The 18688-nt window shown below is 43.5% G+C and overlaps 1 protein-coding gene across 1 annotated transcript in view; it reads left to right on the forward strand.

Moving 5' to 3' along the window:
- il1rapl2 (interleukin 1 receptor accessory protein-like 2) overlaps window positions 1-18688 on the forward strand; it is an 841694-nt gene that overhangs the window by 292351 nt on the left and 530655 nt on the right. The gene's annotated exons all lie outside the window — the stretch shown is intronic.

An 18688-nucleotide genomic window follows, 5' to 3' on the forward strand; every position in this document is an offset into this window, starting at 1 on the left:
CCCTAGCAGGACAAAAACAAGATCTGTTAAGGGGCGGATGAGCTCCTAGCGAGCCAACGACCATCCACACTTCAGTAGAAGTTGCGATCACTGTCGTAGATAGCATTGCAAGGCACCGTGCCCGTTGATGGTTTCAGCGATGATGATGATGATGTTGATGTTATCAAGCAACTGAACCATCCCATCAATAACTAGTGAGCAATCCTGACTTACCCTCTATCTCATGGGAGACCCTCGGACTATCACTAATTGGACTTCACTAGACTTTATTTTGCACCAAACATTATTCCCATTATCCTGTATCTGTACACTGTAGACAGCTTGATTGTAATCATGTATAGTCTTTCCGCTGACTGGATAGCATGAAACAAAACAGTTTTTCACTATACCTCAGTACACATGACTATAACATCAATAAAGCTAAACTAAACAATCCTGCAGTTTAATGGTTACTTTTTCTGAGATGTTTTTTTCAAAATTCCAGGTGTATTTAATTACTTGGATAGAAAGTTACCCACATGCTCTGAAGGGATTTTAATTCATGTTTCAACATCCACAGACAAATAATTTAATCACTCTACGATAGCCCACACGGTGCCCAAAGTGGAGAAAAAGAGTGAATTTAATTCCAACCAACATGCATATACTTGAAAAAATAATTAACTATGCCCAAACAGTTGGACAATTAAACAAACGGTTGAATTTACACCTGGGACATTATCTTTTATTAAATGCAGCCTATCTGGCTTCAGTAAAGTATTACCAAGAGCTTCTATTTATTTCATGAAGAGGAACAAGAAAGAAATGCATTTTTGGATCAGCAGATATAAATATTCAGTTAATAGCATCTACTTCTAAATATTATTATCATTGAGTTATATAGCATGGAAACGTCCTAAAGTCCTTCTTTTTGGAAACTCGGTGTTTCCACGCTGTATCTCTAAACTAAACTAAAACTGAAATGGTCCTAAAACACCATTTGCTCCATCACCTAGTGGTACTTCCATGAAACAACAAACTCGGTCTACAACAGATCTGGTCTGCTATAACCAAAATCTGTTATATAAACATCCATTAATACGAGGATTTACTCTACTTGTCCTTTATTCAGAACAGAGGATGCAAAGGATGACACAATAATAGAACATAGAGCATATAAAGTACAGCACAGGAACTGGTCTTTCGCCCACTATGTCTGTGTTGAACATAATGCCATGGTCAACTAATCTCATTTGTCCGCATATAATCCATTTCCCTCTATTTCCTTCCAATGCGATTGTCTGAAAGCTTTTTTAATGCCACTGCTGTTTCTGCCTTAACCACCACCCTTTGCAATGTGTTCCAGGCACCCACCACTCTCCCTTGTGTGTAGTGTGCGTTAGTGTAACGGGGATCGCTAGTCAGAGCGGACTCGGTGGGCCGAAGGGCCTATTTCCGCGCTCTATCTCTAAGCTAAACTAAACTCTTAAAGTTAATACCCTGCAATCCAGGCAGCATTCTGCTAAACCTTTTTCTGCATCCTCCACAAAGCTTCCACATTCTTCCTGTAATGAGGCAACCAGAACTGCATGGGATACTTTAAATGCAGCCTTATGGAGTCAAAGCCCTGTAGAACTGCATCATGAATTCCAGACTCTCTGATTTCCGATTCCATCGCCCTCCATCATCTCCCTCCAGGCATTCTCTCAGGTTCTAGGTTCCCCGGTTCTGCTGCGGGTGATCCAGGCCTGCCATTGGGATATGGCCGCGGCTCACCGGGATAGACACAAAATGCTGGAGGAACTCTGCGGGACAGGCAGCATCTCTGGAGAAAAGGAATGGGTGACGTTTGGGGTCGTGACCCTTCTTCAGACTCATATGGCTCACCAGGATTTTGTGAGAATATGGATAGATGATTCTGCGTTTAGAAAATTGTCGGAATCTAAAATATTTCATGTATAAACTAGTGTAATTTATTTGGTTATTAATGTGCAGTGATCCCTACATGTAGAAAGATTATTGTTGCCAAATCCCCAGGCAATTAATGAAATACTCTGGAAAATAATAACCATTATTGCTGTGTGGAAGTTTGCAGTTAATGAAGTTAAATTGGGATTCTTTCTCTTTCAATTGATATATTGGCTTTCAATTAAATATCAGTTAAGGGCGGCCCAGTGGCAGTGTTACTGCCTCACAGCACCAGAGACCTGGTTCGATCCTGATCTTGAGCGCTGTCTGTGCGGAGTTTGTACGTTTTCCCGGCACCTGGCTATACTTTTTGAGAAGGCTCCGGTCCTTCAACATCTGCCGTAAGATGCTGCAGATGTTCTACCAATCGGTGGTAGCCAGTGCTATCTTCTTCGCTGTTGTGTGCTGGGGCAGCAGGGCGAAGGCCGCGGACACCAATAGGATCAACAAACTCATCCTGGCTACATCCTTGGGGCGGAGCTGTTCATGGGAGCTGGCTTTGGAGGGGAGGATGCTCCTCAAACTGCGGAGTATCCCGGACAATACAGCTCACCCCGTCCATAACACTGGTCATCCTGAGGACTACCTTCAGCAACAGACTGGTTCCACCAAGATGCAGCACAGAACGCCACAGGAGATCCACCTTCCATGTGGCTATCAAACTGTACGACTGTGATTGAATCCCCCCCTCCTCCACCCCCCCCCCCCCCCCCCCCAAATGTTTGCACATCCCCAATCCTGTCCACTCATCACTTTAATTTAATTTTTTATGTATTTTTGTTTTTATGACTGTTGGTCAGGTCAGGTCGGGGGGAATTCCCCCCGCCATGGGTTCCATGTAATCCCGTGCTACCTGCTCCGTGGTCGGATAGTCGGTGACTAAACCGTCTCCCCCATGTTGTTTGCCTGGTGAGGAGGGAGCTGTGGATCCCTAGCTGGACCGAAAACAAGACCTGTCAAAGGGCGGATGAGCTTCTAGCGATCCAACGGCCATCCACACTTCAGCAGAAGTTGCGATCACTGTTGTACAAAACTGTTGTAAGGAATAGATGGCAAAGCACACACACCAAAATCCTATACTTCCAGCATGGAAGTCCGCAGGAACTGGAGGACAGAGATGTGTGATGCGTCCGTCACCGTTCCCGTTGGAATCCAGCACCACTGCTTCGCTAATGTTTTCAACGATGATGAATGACTGTTGGCAGATCAATTTCCCTCCTGAGATAAATAAAGTTCTATTGTATCGTGTCATTCTCCCTGTGACCACAAGAGTTTTCTCAGGGTGCTCCACTTTCCTCCCACTTTCCAAAGACGTGCAGGTTTTCAGGTTAATAGACTTCCGTAAAATGGCCCTAGTCTGTAGGATGCAAAAGCGGAATAACATGGAACTAGTGTACAGGTGATAGATGGGTGGAGAGGACTTGCTGGGCCTGTTTACATGTTGTATTTCGAAACAACGCTAATCATAAACATAATTGATCTTTATTACTATGCAGCTGTGAAGTTGTGAATTGTTTCTTCTCTACATTGCCATGTAAAGCCTGATAAAAATGTCAACAAAATGATGAGCAGTCAATGCATTTTTTATTACTTGAGAACAGTGCAATGGCCTCGACTCTAAATTGCTTATTCCTGTAAAGTATAGGTCCACCAGTGATTTTCCGGCAACTGATGGTCCTTTAATCTGGAGCTTCCTTTAATCTGGAAAAAATTTACAAGTGCACTTGAAATCTCACCTGGAAGTCCCCTTGAAAATGCGGCACCTAGGCTGGGTGAGGAGGCCGATCTTTAAAGCATCGGGACATCCACGCCAGTGAGAGGGTCGAATGTGCCTCCTGTGGCCTGGGTTCTGGAACTCAGGCCCGGCCAAAGCCGGTAGATCCATTCCGACGGCCAACATCCGCTGCCGACTTTGCGGGCCGGTATCACAACCCCCTTAGGCTGTGACTTCTGTTGGTCTGGCAAAATGTATAACACAGTAATGTTCTGGAACTAAGGATGTACTGGTGGACTAGTACATGATTAAAAAAATGTATAATCTCCTTTCACTCAAAACATTATTTTAATTATTTGTAGTTAACTATCAGTTAGTTATCATTAAGGGGCTGTCCCACTGCAGCCACCTAATTGGCGAGTTTAGAAGAGTTTGCCCTCAGCTCATACTCGCAGCATGGTCGACACGAGGTCCTGGGAGGTCTTTGTAACTCTCCTTCATGCTCGAGAGTGATCCCCGCGTACTCGAGGCCTCAGCTAGGTCGTGCCATATTTTTCAACATGCTGAAAAATGCCCGCGAGTAAAAAAAGGTCGCCATGGAAAAAATCGATATTTTTTTTACTCGTAGTCGAAGTAGGTCGTAGTTGGTCGGCATGTTATTTGTAGGTAATTGAGGGTAGTCGAAGGTAATCAAGGGTAGCCGAACGTAGTTGTAGATAGTCTTCAGCATAATCGAAGGGAGGTCGAAGGAGATCGAAGGAGGTCGTCTTCACTCCCCACTATTCGGTGTCCAATTTACCCGAAGCTAGTCAAAGCTAGTCTTTAACATAGTTGAAGGAGGTCGAAGGAGGTTTTCTACAAAGTTGTAGGAGGTTTTCAACATGACACTTTTTCAAACTCTCCTAACCTCTTCTAAACTTGCCAATTAGGTTGCCGCAGTGGGGCAGCCCCTTAAGTTACATCTCTTGCTTTCTCCCACTTCTTGAAAAAAATAGGCGATTATACCAGAAAGTTTAGTTTTTGCCTTTGGCAACTCAAAGGACAGTAGATGCTGAAGTCTGAGGAAACGTACAATCTCCCAGAGGCACTCAGTGGATCAAGAGACATTGTTCCAATATTCCCTCTTGTTTCTTTTGATTTATTTACTTATTTTTCATTGCTTGTTTTCTTTGGTCTCTTCGGGATAAATGATCAGAAAACACTAGATTCTATTAAATAAATCATGAGAAGAATCAAAGCAAGAACTCTCTTTGAGATTAGTTTTTGGGTCACTTGTTTTTCCTTGAGAGTCATAAAGTCGGTCATACTGTGTGGAATCCGGCCCAACGTACCCATGCCAATCTTTTGACCCTTGTGGGCTCCATCTTTCCTTGATATTCGGTGCTGGTGTGGATTTGTTCTTTTCATACAGATCATTCATTCATTCTTTGTAGATTTTCATATCTCTCGTTTCTCTCTCCCCTCACTCTCAGTCTGTAGAAGGGCCACAACAGGAAACATCGCCTGTTTGTCTTCTCTGGAGATGCTGCCCGACCCGCTGAATTATCCAGCATTTTGTGTCTACCTTCTGTGTGAACTAGCATCTGCAGTTCCTTCCTAAACATGCTCTATCTACACTTATCCCACCTGCCTGCATTTGGCCCATATTCCTCTGCACCTATCCTATCCATGTACATGTCTAAATGTTTTTTAAACATTGTTATAGTACCTGCCTCCTCCATACATCTCCCAAAATAGTTGCCCCTCAGGTTCCTATTAAATCTTCTCCCACCCCTCACCTTAAACCTATGTCCTCTGGTTCTCAACTCCCCTACTCTGGGCAAGAAGACTCAGTGCTTTCACTCTATCTATTCCTATCATGATCATGCACACCTCTATAATATCACTACTCACCATCCTACGCTCCATTCAGTTCTTCTTTCTTATTTTTCCCACTCTTGTATCTTTGCACAATCATTTTCAATCATTCGGTCATCAAAAACTGACCACAAACTGCAATTTCTTCTTCAAGGGAATCGATGATACAAGGAACTTTAGTTATCAGCTCTCAACTCTCCAGATGTTTCAATTTACAACTCTCATGGACCTCCTAAGAAACAAATGGCCCTTTTATTCTTCCTTTCTTCTTCCCTCCCCCCCTCCTCTCATCAGTCTGAAGAAGGGTCTTGACCCGAAACTTTGCCTATTCCTTCGCTCCATATATGCCACCTCACTCGCTGAGTTTCTCCAGCATTTTTGTCAACCAATTTTTCCAGCATCTGCAGTTCTTTCTTAAACAATGGCCCATTTTTTTTTATCGCTGAAGCCAGCTCATGTTGAGCTTGGCTTGTTATCCTAGAGTAGTGAAAGGTTTGCACCTAATGATGCAGATGGAAAATTCATCCAAGTGCAATGATTTTGTTTAGTTTAGAAATAAAGCATGGACACAGGTCCTTTGGGCCACCAAGTCTAGACTGACCTTCCATCACCTGTTCACACTAGTTCTGTTATCCCACTTTAGCATCCACTCCCTGCACACTCGGGGAAATTTACAGAGGCCACTTAACCTATAAATCCGCACATCTGTGGGACGTGGCAGCAAGCTGGAGCACCCGGAAAAAACCCATGCCATCACGAGGAGAACATGCAAACTCCGTGCAGACAGCACCCGAGGTCAGGATCAAACCTAGATCTCTGGTGCTGTAAGGCAGTGGCACTCAGCTACACCACTGCGCCACTATTGGTTATAGTTTCCTATAGAATATGAGTGACTTCTCACAGATAAGGCTATTTCTTGCAAAAGCTGCTTTTAAAGCTGAACAACAACCACAGGTTTAAAATTGTACAAACTCATTGAACATATCCATTATTGTTGTGGTTTTACAAAATCAATAACGCATTGTTAGCAGTGTTGGCCAAATACAGTATATCTGTGGTTTGGTTTAGTTTAGAGGTACAGCACAAAAACAGGCTGTTAGGCCCAATGAATCCTTGCCGACTGGCGGCTGGCGGCCCTGGCTCGAAGGGCCTAATGGCCTACTCCTGCACCTATGATTCTGTGTTTCTATGACCAGTGATCCCTGCTATCCTAAACACTTGGGAAAATTTAGCAAAGCCAATTTGCCTACAAACATGTACATCTTTGAAGTGTGGGAGAAAACCGGAGCTCTTGGAGAATACCCACGCAGGTCCTCGGGAAAACTTACAAAATCTGCACCCATAGTCAGGGTCGAAACCAGTCTGTGGCGCTGTAAGACTGCAACTCCACCACTGCGCCACTGTGCCGCCCACAATAATGGTGTTGCATTTTTTTTCTGGTGGAAAAATGCAGGCATCGATCACCCAGGGAGAAATGTTATCTAAACACAAAGTACTGGAGGATCTCAGCTGGAGGGAGGTCAGACAACATCTGAGGAGGGTATGAACAGATGACATTTGAGTTGGGACCTTTCTTCAAACAATTGAGTCTGTAGAAGGGTCCCGACCTGACCATTTCCTCCACAGATGCTATCTTACCTGCTGAGTTCTTCCTGCACTTTGTATTTTTTATCAAGATTCCTACATCTGCTATTGCTTGCGACAACATGTTTTAATATTAAGTCAAAAAATTGTATTGAAGTGTTCAGAAGTTGTTCAATGGTTTCCACAGAGAATATGTGCTGCAAAAGTTCAGAATCCACTGAAATAACGGATCTCAGCTTTGGCCTGACTGTGGTTCCTGTGGAGGAAGGAACTGCAGATGCTGGTTTAAACAGAAGATAAACACAAAAAGCTGGAGTAACTTAGCGGGTCAGATAGCTGACCCATCGTTTCCCATCCATTTGCCTCTCAGTCTGAAGAATGGTCTTGACCCGAAACATCACCTATTCATTTTCGCCAGAGATGCTCCAGCTTTTTGTGTCTATCAGTGTTTATTGTGTTTTCAGTCTATCTGAAAATTGTTGGTCTCCCAGCAGAGTGATATGTCTGTTAGGGAATGTTGCTGACTGGCCCATTCTAGACTTCAGGAATACATGCTGAGGGACGCACTGAAACTTGGTGCAGCCAACATAAAGGCTTTGTGGGGGAGGACCACAGGCTGGAGTCCTCCTTCTGCTGGCAATTGAGGGGCAGAGTCAGATTCCTCAAACAAGGGAAGGGATAACATCTCAGGGAGCAATATTAAAGGCAGCTTAGGTTTAAGTTTATTATTGTCATGTGTACCGAGGTAAAGTGAAAAGCTTGCTTTGCATGTTTCCCCAAAACAATCTGATATACTATGCATAAATACAATCGTCAAGCTCAACTACAATAGATAGAGCAAGTTCCAGACAAATCCCAATATCTACAATGGGGTAGAGGTGAATCGGACAGAACCCTCGCTTAAAGGGCCTGTCCCACTTGCCGTCATTTGCACTTCATTTACGCATCATATGTAAAATAGGTCGAGGCGTAGTGATGCGCGGCGTTGCGTGCAAATCACGCATCAGCTCAGCCGTCTGGTGCGCGTGACGTCATTAGAATACCCTGCGGCGCACAGCAGGACGTTGACGCAAGGTGACCTAACCATGAGTCACCGCGCGATATACGTGAGACGTCGGGACACCAGCATACAACGGCAATGCGTCAGCATGCGTACCTAATGCATCAGCGATACGTCATGCAGGCGGCGAGCGAGGATTTTGTTCCCGTACTAAATCCTAGAGCGCCGCGCGATACCACGCGCCACCCCATATGATTCCACGCCTCACCATGCGCAACGCATGCGCATCCCACGTGTCACAATGCGTCGACCTAATTTACATATAACACGTAAATGAGGTGCAAATGACGGTCAAGTGGGACAGGCCCTTAAGAAACCCGTTCAGAAACCTGATAACAGTGGAAGTTGTTCCTGAGTCTGAATCTAATGGTAAGGAGAAAGAGAGGTGCTCATATTACATGCACTGAATCACTGATGTTCACACATCACGATCAGTAAATGCTGCACTGAATTATTTATCAACTCAGTGCTTGGCAATTTTAGGATTGTTTAAGGTTAAATGTTCGGGGTTACTTACCAGTGAACTTGGAAGAAATCGGGACCAATTTGGGATTAATGCAGAATATGCCTGGGGCAAGTTTGATGAAAGAGACACTCAGGATTACTTGAGGCCACGTAATTGAGCAGAGCTTGGACTTCCTTCCAGTCAGTCAACAATATGCCAAGATGGTTCATTAAAGGTTTGTCATTTAATGATCAGGTTAAAGGATAAGTTAATGGAGCTATCTTTTAACTATCATGAGGTCAATCCTTTAATGAGGCTCTGCTTCCAAATAGATTAATGACTAATGTAAGAACAACATATAATAAAATGAAATCATTGATTTATACAAGATCAGGGATATGCATGCGTACATGTTGGTGGAAGAGTGGGATTGTTCTGAACTATTCCACTTAAGTCTTATGATATTGATTGGTCTTTTAACAAAACAAAATAATAGCTGATCTATGCTTCTCAAAAGGTATAGATGTGTGAAAACACTTCAAGGTTCAAGGATAGTTTCTTCTCAGCTGTTATCAGACAACTGAACCACCCTCTCATACCTAGAGAGCAGTCTTGAACAACGATCTTCCTCATTGAAGACTCACTGACTGCCTTTGCTCAGACTTTACTGGGTTATTCTTGCACTAAATGTTATCCACATTATTTCCCTTTTCATGTATCTGTACACTGTGTATGGATCAATTGTAATCATGTATTATCTTTCCTCTGACTGGTTAGCACGCAAAAAAGATTTTCACTGTACCTCGGTACTCGTAACAATAAACTAAACTAAACTAAACAAAACTAAGCTAAACTAATCTACACTGACCTTGACTCCTCTTCTGTGCCAGTTCTCCATAACTCTCAGTGCTTCGATCATTCAAATATTAATACGTATATCTCCCCTCAAATATATCTAATCATCTGGCCCCTACTACCTTAAACATTACGTGGTGCTGCTTGTAGAGTCTCTGCCTCACGGCACTGGAGACCCGTGTTAGATCCTGACCTTGGGTTCTGTCTTGCGGGTTTCCTCCCACATCCCAAAGAAGTGCAGGTTTGTAGGTTAACTGCTTGCTGTAAATTGTCCCTTGTGTGTAGGGAGTGAATGAGAAAGTGGGATAATGTAGACCACGTGTGGACAGGTAATCGATTATTGGCGTGGACTCAGTGGGGTGAAGGACCTGTTTCCATGTTGCATCTTTATGGCAACAATTTCGATATTTTCTGCCAACAGTTCACAATAAATGTATTGATCTTGTAAAACCACGACAAAAATTGATGTGTTCAACGAGTTAGTTGTATAACTTTAACATGTGGTTGGTGTTCAGGTATAAAAACAGGTTTTGCAAGTAATGGTCTTATCTTTGAGAGGATACCCATATTCTAAGGGAAACATGGATAGATGATGTTTCGGGTTGAGACCTTTCTTCAAAGAAAATTACTTTTTTTTGGTTTTGTTTAGTTACAATTTTCCAGTATCAGAGAGTGTGTTACTGAGACAAATATATATTCTAAAGAATGCCAACATTTATTTAAAAATTTAGTAGAATAGTGAACCAATCACAACTTTTTTTTTCAAGAAAGCATTAAGTGCCGGAGAACTCAGTGGTCAGACAACTTCTATGGAGGTCATGGATTGGTGATGTTTCAGGTCAGGAACCTTCTTGGAGTTGTAGAGTCATATAGTGTGGAAACAAGCCCTTCAGCCCAACTTCCCACACTGATCAACATCTCCCATCTACACGTCCAACCTAGCTGCTGGACAAAAAATGCTGGAGTAACTCAGCAGGTGAGGCAGCATCTATGGAGAGAAGGAATTGGCAAAGTTTCAGGTTGAGATCCTTCTTCAGAATCCACTCAGAGGCAGTTACAAAAATTACATCGATATGGTCATGACCTTTGTCAGTTTGCAAACGAACCACCTGCCCCTTGGTTAATGGTGGCAGCGGCTTGCTTGTTTTGTCATTCCACTGTTTTTTGTATGTCATGCATTTGTTGCAGCCTGGACTGGACTTCCGATGGTGGGACCACCTGCGGGATCAATGCCTGATCTGCCAAAGGCACCGTGGCTCGTGTCTGCCATGACAATAAACGTTGAGCAGGTGAACCCAAGATGGGGTCGCAGGAGATGTTGTGTAGGTTGAGCAGGTCGAGGTACATATCGGAGTTAGCTCTGTGTCATCGTTCCATGAGCTGTTTGGCACTCTTGATAACCCATTCAGCCAGTCCATTCGACTGTGGATATTCAGGGCTGCTGGTGATGTGGCGAACACCCCAGCGTGCAGCAAACTTTGAAGTGTTGGCTGGTAAATTGACTGCCGTTGTCAGATAGCCGTATGCAAGGAGCTCCGTGGTCTGTAAAATGGCGAGCGAGTTTTAAAACTACCCCGCGTGAAGTGGGGCTGCTAAGAAAATCGATGTCAAATCAGCCGGAATACGAGTCGACAAGTACCAGGTACTGCGTGCCATGCCACTCAAATATGTCAGTTGCCACCGTAGACCATGGGAGGACAGGAGCCGGATGTGAGAGAAGTGGTTGCTTTTGTTGATGAGGTGCACACTGCACAGGATGCCACATTCTCGAGCATGTATTCAGCCATACCAGGCCAGTAAAACATGTTTTTTGCTCGTAGGACAGTGGCTTCAGCGCCTGGGTGCCCTGCATGGACAGCATTAAAATGCTAGCTGTGCAGCGAAGCAGGGACTACAGCCTTGTGGCCTTTTATGATAATGCCATCCTGCAGTACTAGCTCATCGCGGATGGCAAAGAAGGGTCGAACTGGCAGCGGTATATTTCACTATCCCACTTCTGACACCATGTTGTTGGAATCAGTTGTTGGAATGACTTAACTCACGTAAGATCCAAAGACTTGTAATAGCAATACAGCATAGGTAACTTTATCTTAACACGTAACTCAAGACTGGAGAAGAAAGGGAAAGAAGGTTTTCCATTAACCCAGTAGGCTGAGCTGCAGTATGACTCATAACATGAGTGACACTGATCTACAATCCAGACCCTCTGTATGGTAACTAATTACTGAGGAGTACAGGACAGGACAGATTGGGTAATATATTGGATGTAGTTAGGCCTCACCTCCAGATTCAGGAACAGTTCCTTCCCTGCAGTTACCAGGCACCTGAACTGAACCATCCTCTTGTCAGATAGAGTGCGGTACTGAGTAGATGAGGTACCATTTATCTCAATGGCGACCTCTGAACTAACTTTAATCAAACTTCATTGGACATCAATGTTAAATCCTGCACTAAATGTTATACACGTTATCCTTTATCTGTGTACTGTGGAAGGCATTGATTGTGTTCATATATAGTCTTTCTTTGACTGGACAGCATGCAAAGAAATATTTTTCTCCTTACGTGACTTTAATGAACTAATCTGCTAACTACCTCATTGGAGACTCTCGGACTATCTTTAATCAGATGTTACTGGACTTTATCTTGCACTAAACGTTATTCCCTTTATCATGTATTTGTAAACTGCGGATGGCTCGATTGTTATCATGTGTAGATTTTCAGCTGACTGATTAGCATGCAACGTAAGCTTTTCACTGTACCTCGGTACATGTGACAATAAACTAAACTAAACCAGACGGAACTAAAACAAAACAAACCAAACTTGCTTTCTAGCTGTTGGATCATTCTAGCGGCCAATGTGTCCATTTGGAGTAGGCCGGCTAATATGTCTCAGCCTAGCTTTAGGCTAATGGTTATTGCCTTGTTTAATAAGCTATCCCAGCTTGATAAGGATCAGAATGAGTGAGTAAACAGACCGCATGTGCTTCTCAGATCATTGGGTTTCCATAAATGCTTGGAGCAGCAGTTAGAGCGAGTTGCCACACAGATCCTGATATAGCAACACATGGCATTATATGAACTAGATACATTTTCACTCCATGACTGTCCAATTAGTGTGTGACTACAGGCACCCATTTATACAGTCGAGTGCCCTGCATGCAAGGAACCATCATGATTCACCTCGCCTTTGGCGTCTCTGTGCCGCACATGCTTCCACTATCACTGGCTGGTTTCATGACAGATACACGATTGCCGTCTCATCCAACAGTGCAGAAGATGAATGTTCCAGCCGCACTTACGCTGACAAATGTCAATGCAGATGGGAGGTTTAGAAGCCACAATGGCTCCAATAGCTCCCTCTGGTCTGCTCCCCCAATGATGGTGACCTGTTGCATCAGCCGTAAGTTCAGCAAAGCATGTTGCTAAACTGAGCCTTACTTTTAGTTTTAGTTTTAGAGATACAGCGTAGAAACAGGCCCTTTGGCCCATCGAGTCCATGCCAACCAGCGATCACCCCATACACTTGTTCTATTCGATACACTGGGGACAATTTCTTCCCAGCTGTTTTCAGGCAAATAAATCATCCTAACAACAACTAGAGAACAGTTCTGAGCTACCGGCTACCTCATTGAAAACCTTGGGACTATCTTTAATTGGACTTTACTGGATTTTATTTTGCACTAAACATTATTCGCTTCATCATGTATCTGTACACTGTGGATGGCTTGATTGGGAAATAGAGAGTGTGGTGGAAAGTTATTTTTATGCGAAGATTGAGTTGCTGGTTCGAGGATCTGCGTTGTTTACATTGGAACACAATGCCTCACTTTCTTGAAGTATTTGATAGAGTACGTAACAAGCAACAATTTGTAGTTACAAAGACATTGGTTAAAAATGAATATAGATTTAAGTGTAAGACACAAAAAGCTGGAGTAACTCAGCGGGACAGGCAGCATCTCTGGAGAGAAGGAATGGGTGACATTTCAGGTCGAGAACCTTCGTCAGATTTAAGTGTGATCGACATGAGAGGAAGAGAATGGACAGTTATTTATGGGTCAGGGTTCTTTATATAATCTTGAAGGCGAAGAAACACTTCACTCTCAATTGTCTGTTCAGTGCAACGTGACTATTTATTCCAAGTCTTCTCCGGACTAGTCCAATGAGGCTTGACAGACACTGACTGCAACCTACAGACAGTTAATCAGATGACACTGTCGTCAACAAGATGAAAGATGTGGGCATACAAATTACCCTTTCACAGCCAATATTATTGGGCATCCCTCGATTTTTTTTCCATTGGTTCATATGATACCTCTTGCTTTTGTAACACATAAATATTGCTGGAGAAATGTATTGGGCAAATTGTATTGAGCAAACTGACTGAATGCTGGAAGAGGAAAGGGTTAATGCTAGTTTAACCATGCAGGTTTCTCCATAACTTATCGATGGATGTCAAGTCACCATTACTACAGGCCTACCGTAATGGCTTTTTAAAGTAGCAATAAATAGTCTATCCTTTGCTTGGACCTGTGAGAGTGAAGACCTGAAGCGAAATAATTAATGAGGTGGTCTCTGGAGTTTGCTGTTTCATTAATTTGGAGATCCTTAAACACCTCCAGGTTTTGTGACTTGATTTAACTTTTAATTCACTTGCGGAATGAGGGTGTTACCAGCAGATCTAATGATTTTTGCTCATTTCTAATTGTCCTTGAGCCGACTGCCTGCTGGTCCACCTCATATAGCACTTAATGTTAGAGGTTGGGATCATAAAAATAATAGCCCAAATCAGAATGATGGATTTCTTTCCTGAAATAGCATCAGTGTACGCCTGTACTGCCGTAGTCTTGTCTCCATCACCTGCACTGGGTATCATTCCAGACTTTTATTTCATTAGCTGAATGTAAACTCCCCAATGGCTGTGGTGCTATTTAAGTTTATGACTTGTGGTAGGTAAATTTTTGAGAAGGTCAGGAAATAAGAGGTGTCCAGACCTAGGGCAGATCAGCTATGATCACAAGACACCTGACCTCTCAAACCTGCCCCGCGGATCAGCGGGGCAGGTTTGAGAGGTCAGGTGTCTTGTTCGCATTTTTGTGGAGTCTGAAGAAGGGTCCATGTTAGGGAGGGATGGGGAGAATGGGATGAGAATATCCGTGATGGGGAGAGACCAAATGAATTTAAAAACCTTCCTCTGGCTTCCTTCCTCTTGCTTCACAATTCATACCTCTTCAATCCTTTTGTCTACACCTTTCTTTTTTTTTCTCTGTTTGTCGAACCATCTGCCTATCATCCCCCCTCCCTCACCTGTATCAACGTACCAAGATGGACACAATATGCTAGAGTAACTTAACGGGTTAGGCAGCATTTCTGGAGAACATGGATAGGTGACCTTTTGGGTCGTAACCCTTCTTCAAATTCTAGTTTACTCTTCAAATGTTTAAATTAGTTTCTGCTTAATTATTTAACTTACCTTGTTTGATCAATGTGTATGGACATAAACACTTTGGTGACAGAGAGAGAGGGTGACAGAAGATAAAATTGTGTGGACCTACCAACCATATGTAGTTGGACACAAGTGCTGGAGTTTCTCAGTGGGTCAGGCAGCATCTCTGCAGAACATGGAAAGGCAATGTTTTGGATCCAGACACATAAGACCCAAAATGTCATCTATCTATGTTCTCCAGAAATGCTGCCTAGCCTGTTGCATTACTCCAGCACTGTGTGTCCTTTTGTTTATTAAACAGCATCTGCAATTATTTGTTTCTACACGTGTCGGTAGATATGAGGATCACTTTGATGCACACGTTTCCCTTAAATCAATGGAGGAAATATTTGAACTGGACAATTTATGGGGTACTCATCTCATTTGCTTGTTGCTCTCATTAGTTATAGCAGAAGATTTAGGCCATTTGGCCCATCAAGTCTCCTCTGCCATTCAATCATGGCTGATCTACCTTTCCTTCTCAATCCCATTCACCTGCCTTCTCCTTTGACACCCTTAGGGGCCTGTCCCACTTGAGCATCATTTGCGCGTCATTTACGCAACATCATTTACACGTCACGACACATGACACATGATGCACGCGTCGTGACGCACACGTGATGCGCGCGTGGTGCATGGTGATGTAGGAAGTGACGCTTGGTCGCGCACAGCGCCCCAGGAATTTGGGATACATAAAATGACGCCCGTGGGACAGGCCCTTTACTAATCAGAAACCTGTATCACATGGAACTATTCTAATGGAAGATTGCTATGAATGCAAACTGTAAAGAGTTTGCTGAGCAAGTCTCAGGCATTATTCACCTGGTCATAAAGTGTGGAGCAGATCCAGATGGTTCCTTGATGTAGAATTGAAATGACAGCTTCAATATTCATCCCATGCCCCAGCTAAATATTCTTGTCAGTTTTCTGCCTCAGTGTGTGTGTATGTGGGATTTTAACCCAATGCACAGACACCAAGGGGCTCAACCACATGAAAGGTTCAATGATATTGCAGGCATGTGCATTGACAGGGTCGTGGCATCAACAAAGCAAATGGAGTTTCAGTTACACTTGTTAAGATTATGGCTGGATAATGTAAGGCAAAGATACTCCATTAATTCTAACTATCACCCTGAAGAAAATTTCCTTTATCATAGTTTGAATATGTATTTAATGCTCTTCCTTCCTCCTCAGCAAGGTTTCTAAGAAATATAAAATCTTAAATATATTCTAAACTAAGAAGATTGTATAAATTGGCCTGGATATATTTTCACTCCGAAGAGAATTTCAACAATGGCTCTGCAGTAGATCATCATTTGCAACCTGTCTCTCGGTGACAGTCTTTGTAGATCTTGGGTTACTGCCAAAAGGGTGACTGTTTTGTTTAGTGTAGAGGTACTGCATTGACACAGAACCTTTGGCCCACCCAGTCAATCGCAACCGTTGATCACCAATTTACACTAGTTACCTGTTATCCCACTTTCTCATTCACCCCCCACACAGTGGGGGTAATTTACAGAGGCCAGTTAACGTACAAACTCATATGTCTTTTTTTAGAATGTGCCACAGTGGTGCAGCGGTAGAGTTGCTGCCTTGCAGTGCCAGAGACCTGGGTTTGATCCTGACCACGGGTGCTGTCTGTATGGAGTTTGTACATTCTCTCTGTGACCATGTGGGTTTACTTCAGGTGCCCCAACTTCCTGCCACACTTCAAAGACATACAGGTGTGTAAGTTAATTGTCTTCAGTAAAAATTGTAAATTGTCCCTAGTGTGTAGGATAGTGCTAGTGTAAGGGGATCGGTGGTCATCACGGAGGTAGAGGGTCAAAGGGCATGGTTTCACACTGTATCTCTAAACCAGAGCACCAAAAAGAAACCCATGCAGTCAAAGGGAGAACGTGCAAACTCCAGGCTGGCAGCACCAGAGATCGGGATCAAATGCAAATCTCTGGTCCTGTAACAGGTCTACCAGCTGTACCACCATGCCACCCCTTCCTGTCATCCATCCTTTCTGTAAGATTGGGAAGACCGATGTCATTACCTTTAGTTGCTTCCACTGGCTTTGCCCCTTGAAATAGAGTTCTTCTTCCTCCACTGCAACGTGTCCGAGATTGAACTCAGGCTAGTATCTGAAATAACTCCAAGCTTGGCCTCTGACTCAAGGGCGCCCCTGTACACTTCCACAGAGTTACCCCCTTCCTCTGTTTTCTCAGTTCATTCCCATTACCTACGCCCAATGCCCTTTGAGAAGGGGTCGCTGAACAGCTTTTGTGATGCGCTTCTGGGGAAGGTGCTCCCAAGGTGCTCCTTGGCAGGGATTTCCAGGGCTAAGATCCATCGAGGATCTAGGAATGGTGGTATATTACTGTTAGCCATGTGGGGTTCCAGTGATTACAATCCCTCGTCCTCTTACGCGAGAGTCTGTGCTTTCGATGATTCTCTTGCAATGGTAGGTCCATTGTTGGAATTAAATGAGACATCCAGCAGCAAGAATACTCAATCCTTTCAGTCACCAGCCCTCATTGTCTGTATTGGAAAATTCTTTGCACTCTTCATGGAGTTTTCATAGAGAATTTGATGATCCTGGAGGCATTGGATGCATTATATAATCCTCCAGCCATTGTTCATGTTGGTCAATCAAACAGGGAAGGTAATTATTGGCCAACTCTGCACTGCTTTTTCTCAAATTAGTGGCATCATTTTTTTCCGCTCTGACCAAAAGGAATAGTGACGCTTCATCTCTGCCTTAAATAACTGTTGTTATTGTACCTCCTCTGGCAGCTCAATCCATACGCACGGTCTGTATGAAACAGCTGCTCCTCAGGTTCATATTAAATCTTGCCCCTCTCACCTTAAATAACTGACCCTTGTTCTCAAACACCCCCTCAGTTCTCGATTCTCCCACATGGGGAAACATCCTCTCCATCTACAGCTAACTCCTTATTCTGACCGTGCATAGCCAGTTTAACAGCGTTATAGAATCATACAGCATGGACGGCCCAACTCATCCATGGTGGCCAAGATGCCTCATCTAAGCTAGTTCCAGTGCTCGTGTTTGACCCATATCCCACTCAACCTTGTGCCTGTCCAAGTGTTTTTCAAAATGCCGGAGTAACTCAACGGGACAGGCAGTTTCTCTGGAGAGAATGAATGGGTGATGTTTCAGGTCAAGACCCTCCTTCAGATTTTTAAATGTTGTTATTATACCTCCTCTGGCAACACATTCCATATGTCCACCACTCTCTGTGTGAAAAAAGTTGCTCCTCAGGTTCATATTTAATCTTTCCACTCTCACTTTAAATCTATGCCCCCTGGTTCATGGTTCACTATTCTGGGTTAAAAAAAAAAACCTGTGCATTCACCCAGTCTATTCCTGTCTAATCACCTTTCCATCGCCTTATCGCCTTTAATCGCCAGAAGTAGAGTCTCGACCCGAAACGTCACCTATTCCTTTTCTCCAGAGATGTTGACTGACGTGCTTAGTTACTCCAACATTTTGTGTCTGTCACCTTTCCAGCAACTTTTGCCAAACACAATGCCCACCTTGATTCCAAACCTCTTCTCTACCTTCTCACCGAGTGTGGAATTTAAGGGTACCAAATGCCGTTGAATGAGCTTTCTATCCCTCATCTGTTCTTAATTATTTGAACTAGCGAGAGGTTATTTTATATTTAAGTACACTGTGTTTTTAGCTTTTAATGTTTCCTACTCCCTCGGGCCAATTGTATCTATCAGTCACTACTG

Source organism: Leucoraja erinacea, chromosome 12 (genome assembly GCF_028641065.1).
Source record: "Leucoraja erinacea ecotype New England chromosome 12, Leri_hhj_1, whole genome shotgun sequence".
NCBI lineage: Eukaryota > Metazoa > Chordata > Chondrichthyes > Rajiformes > Rajidae > Leucoraja > Leucoraja erinaceus.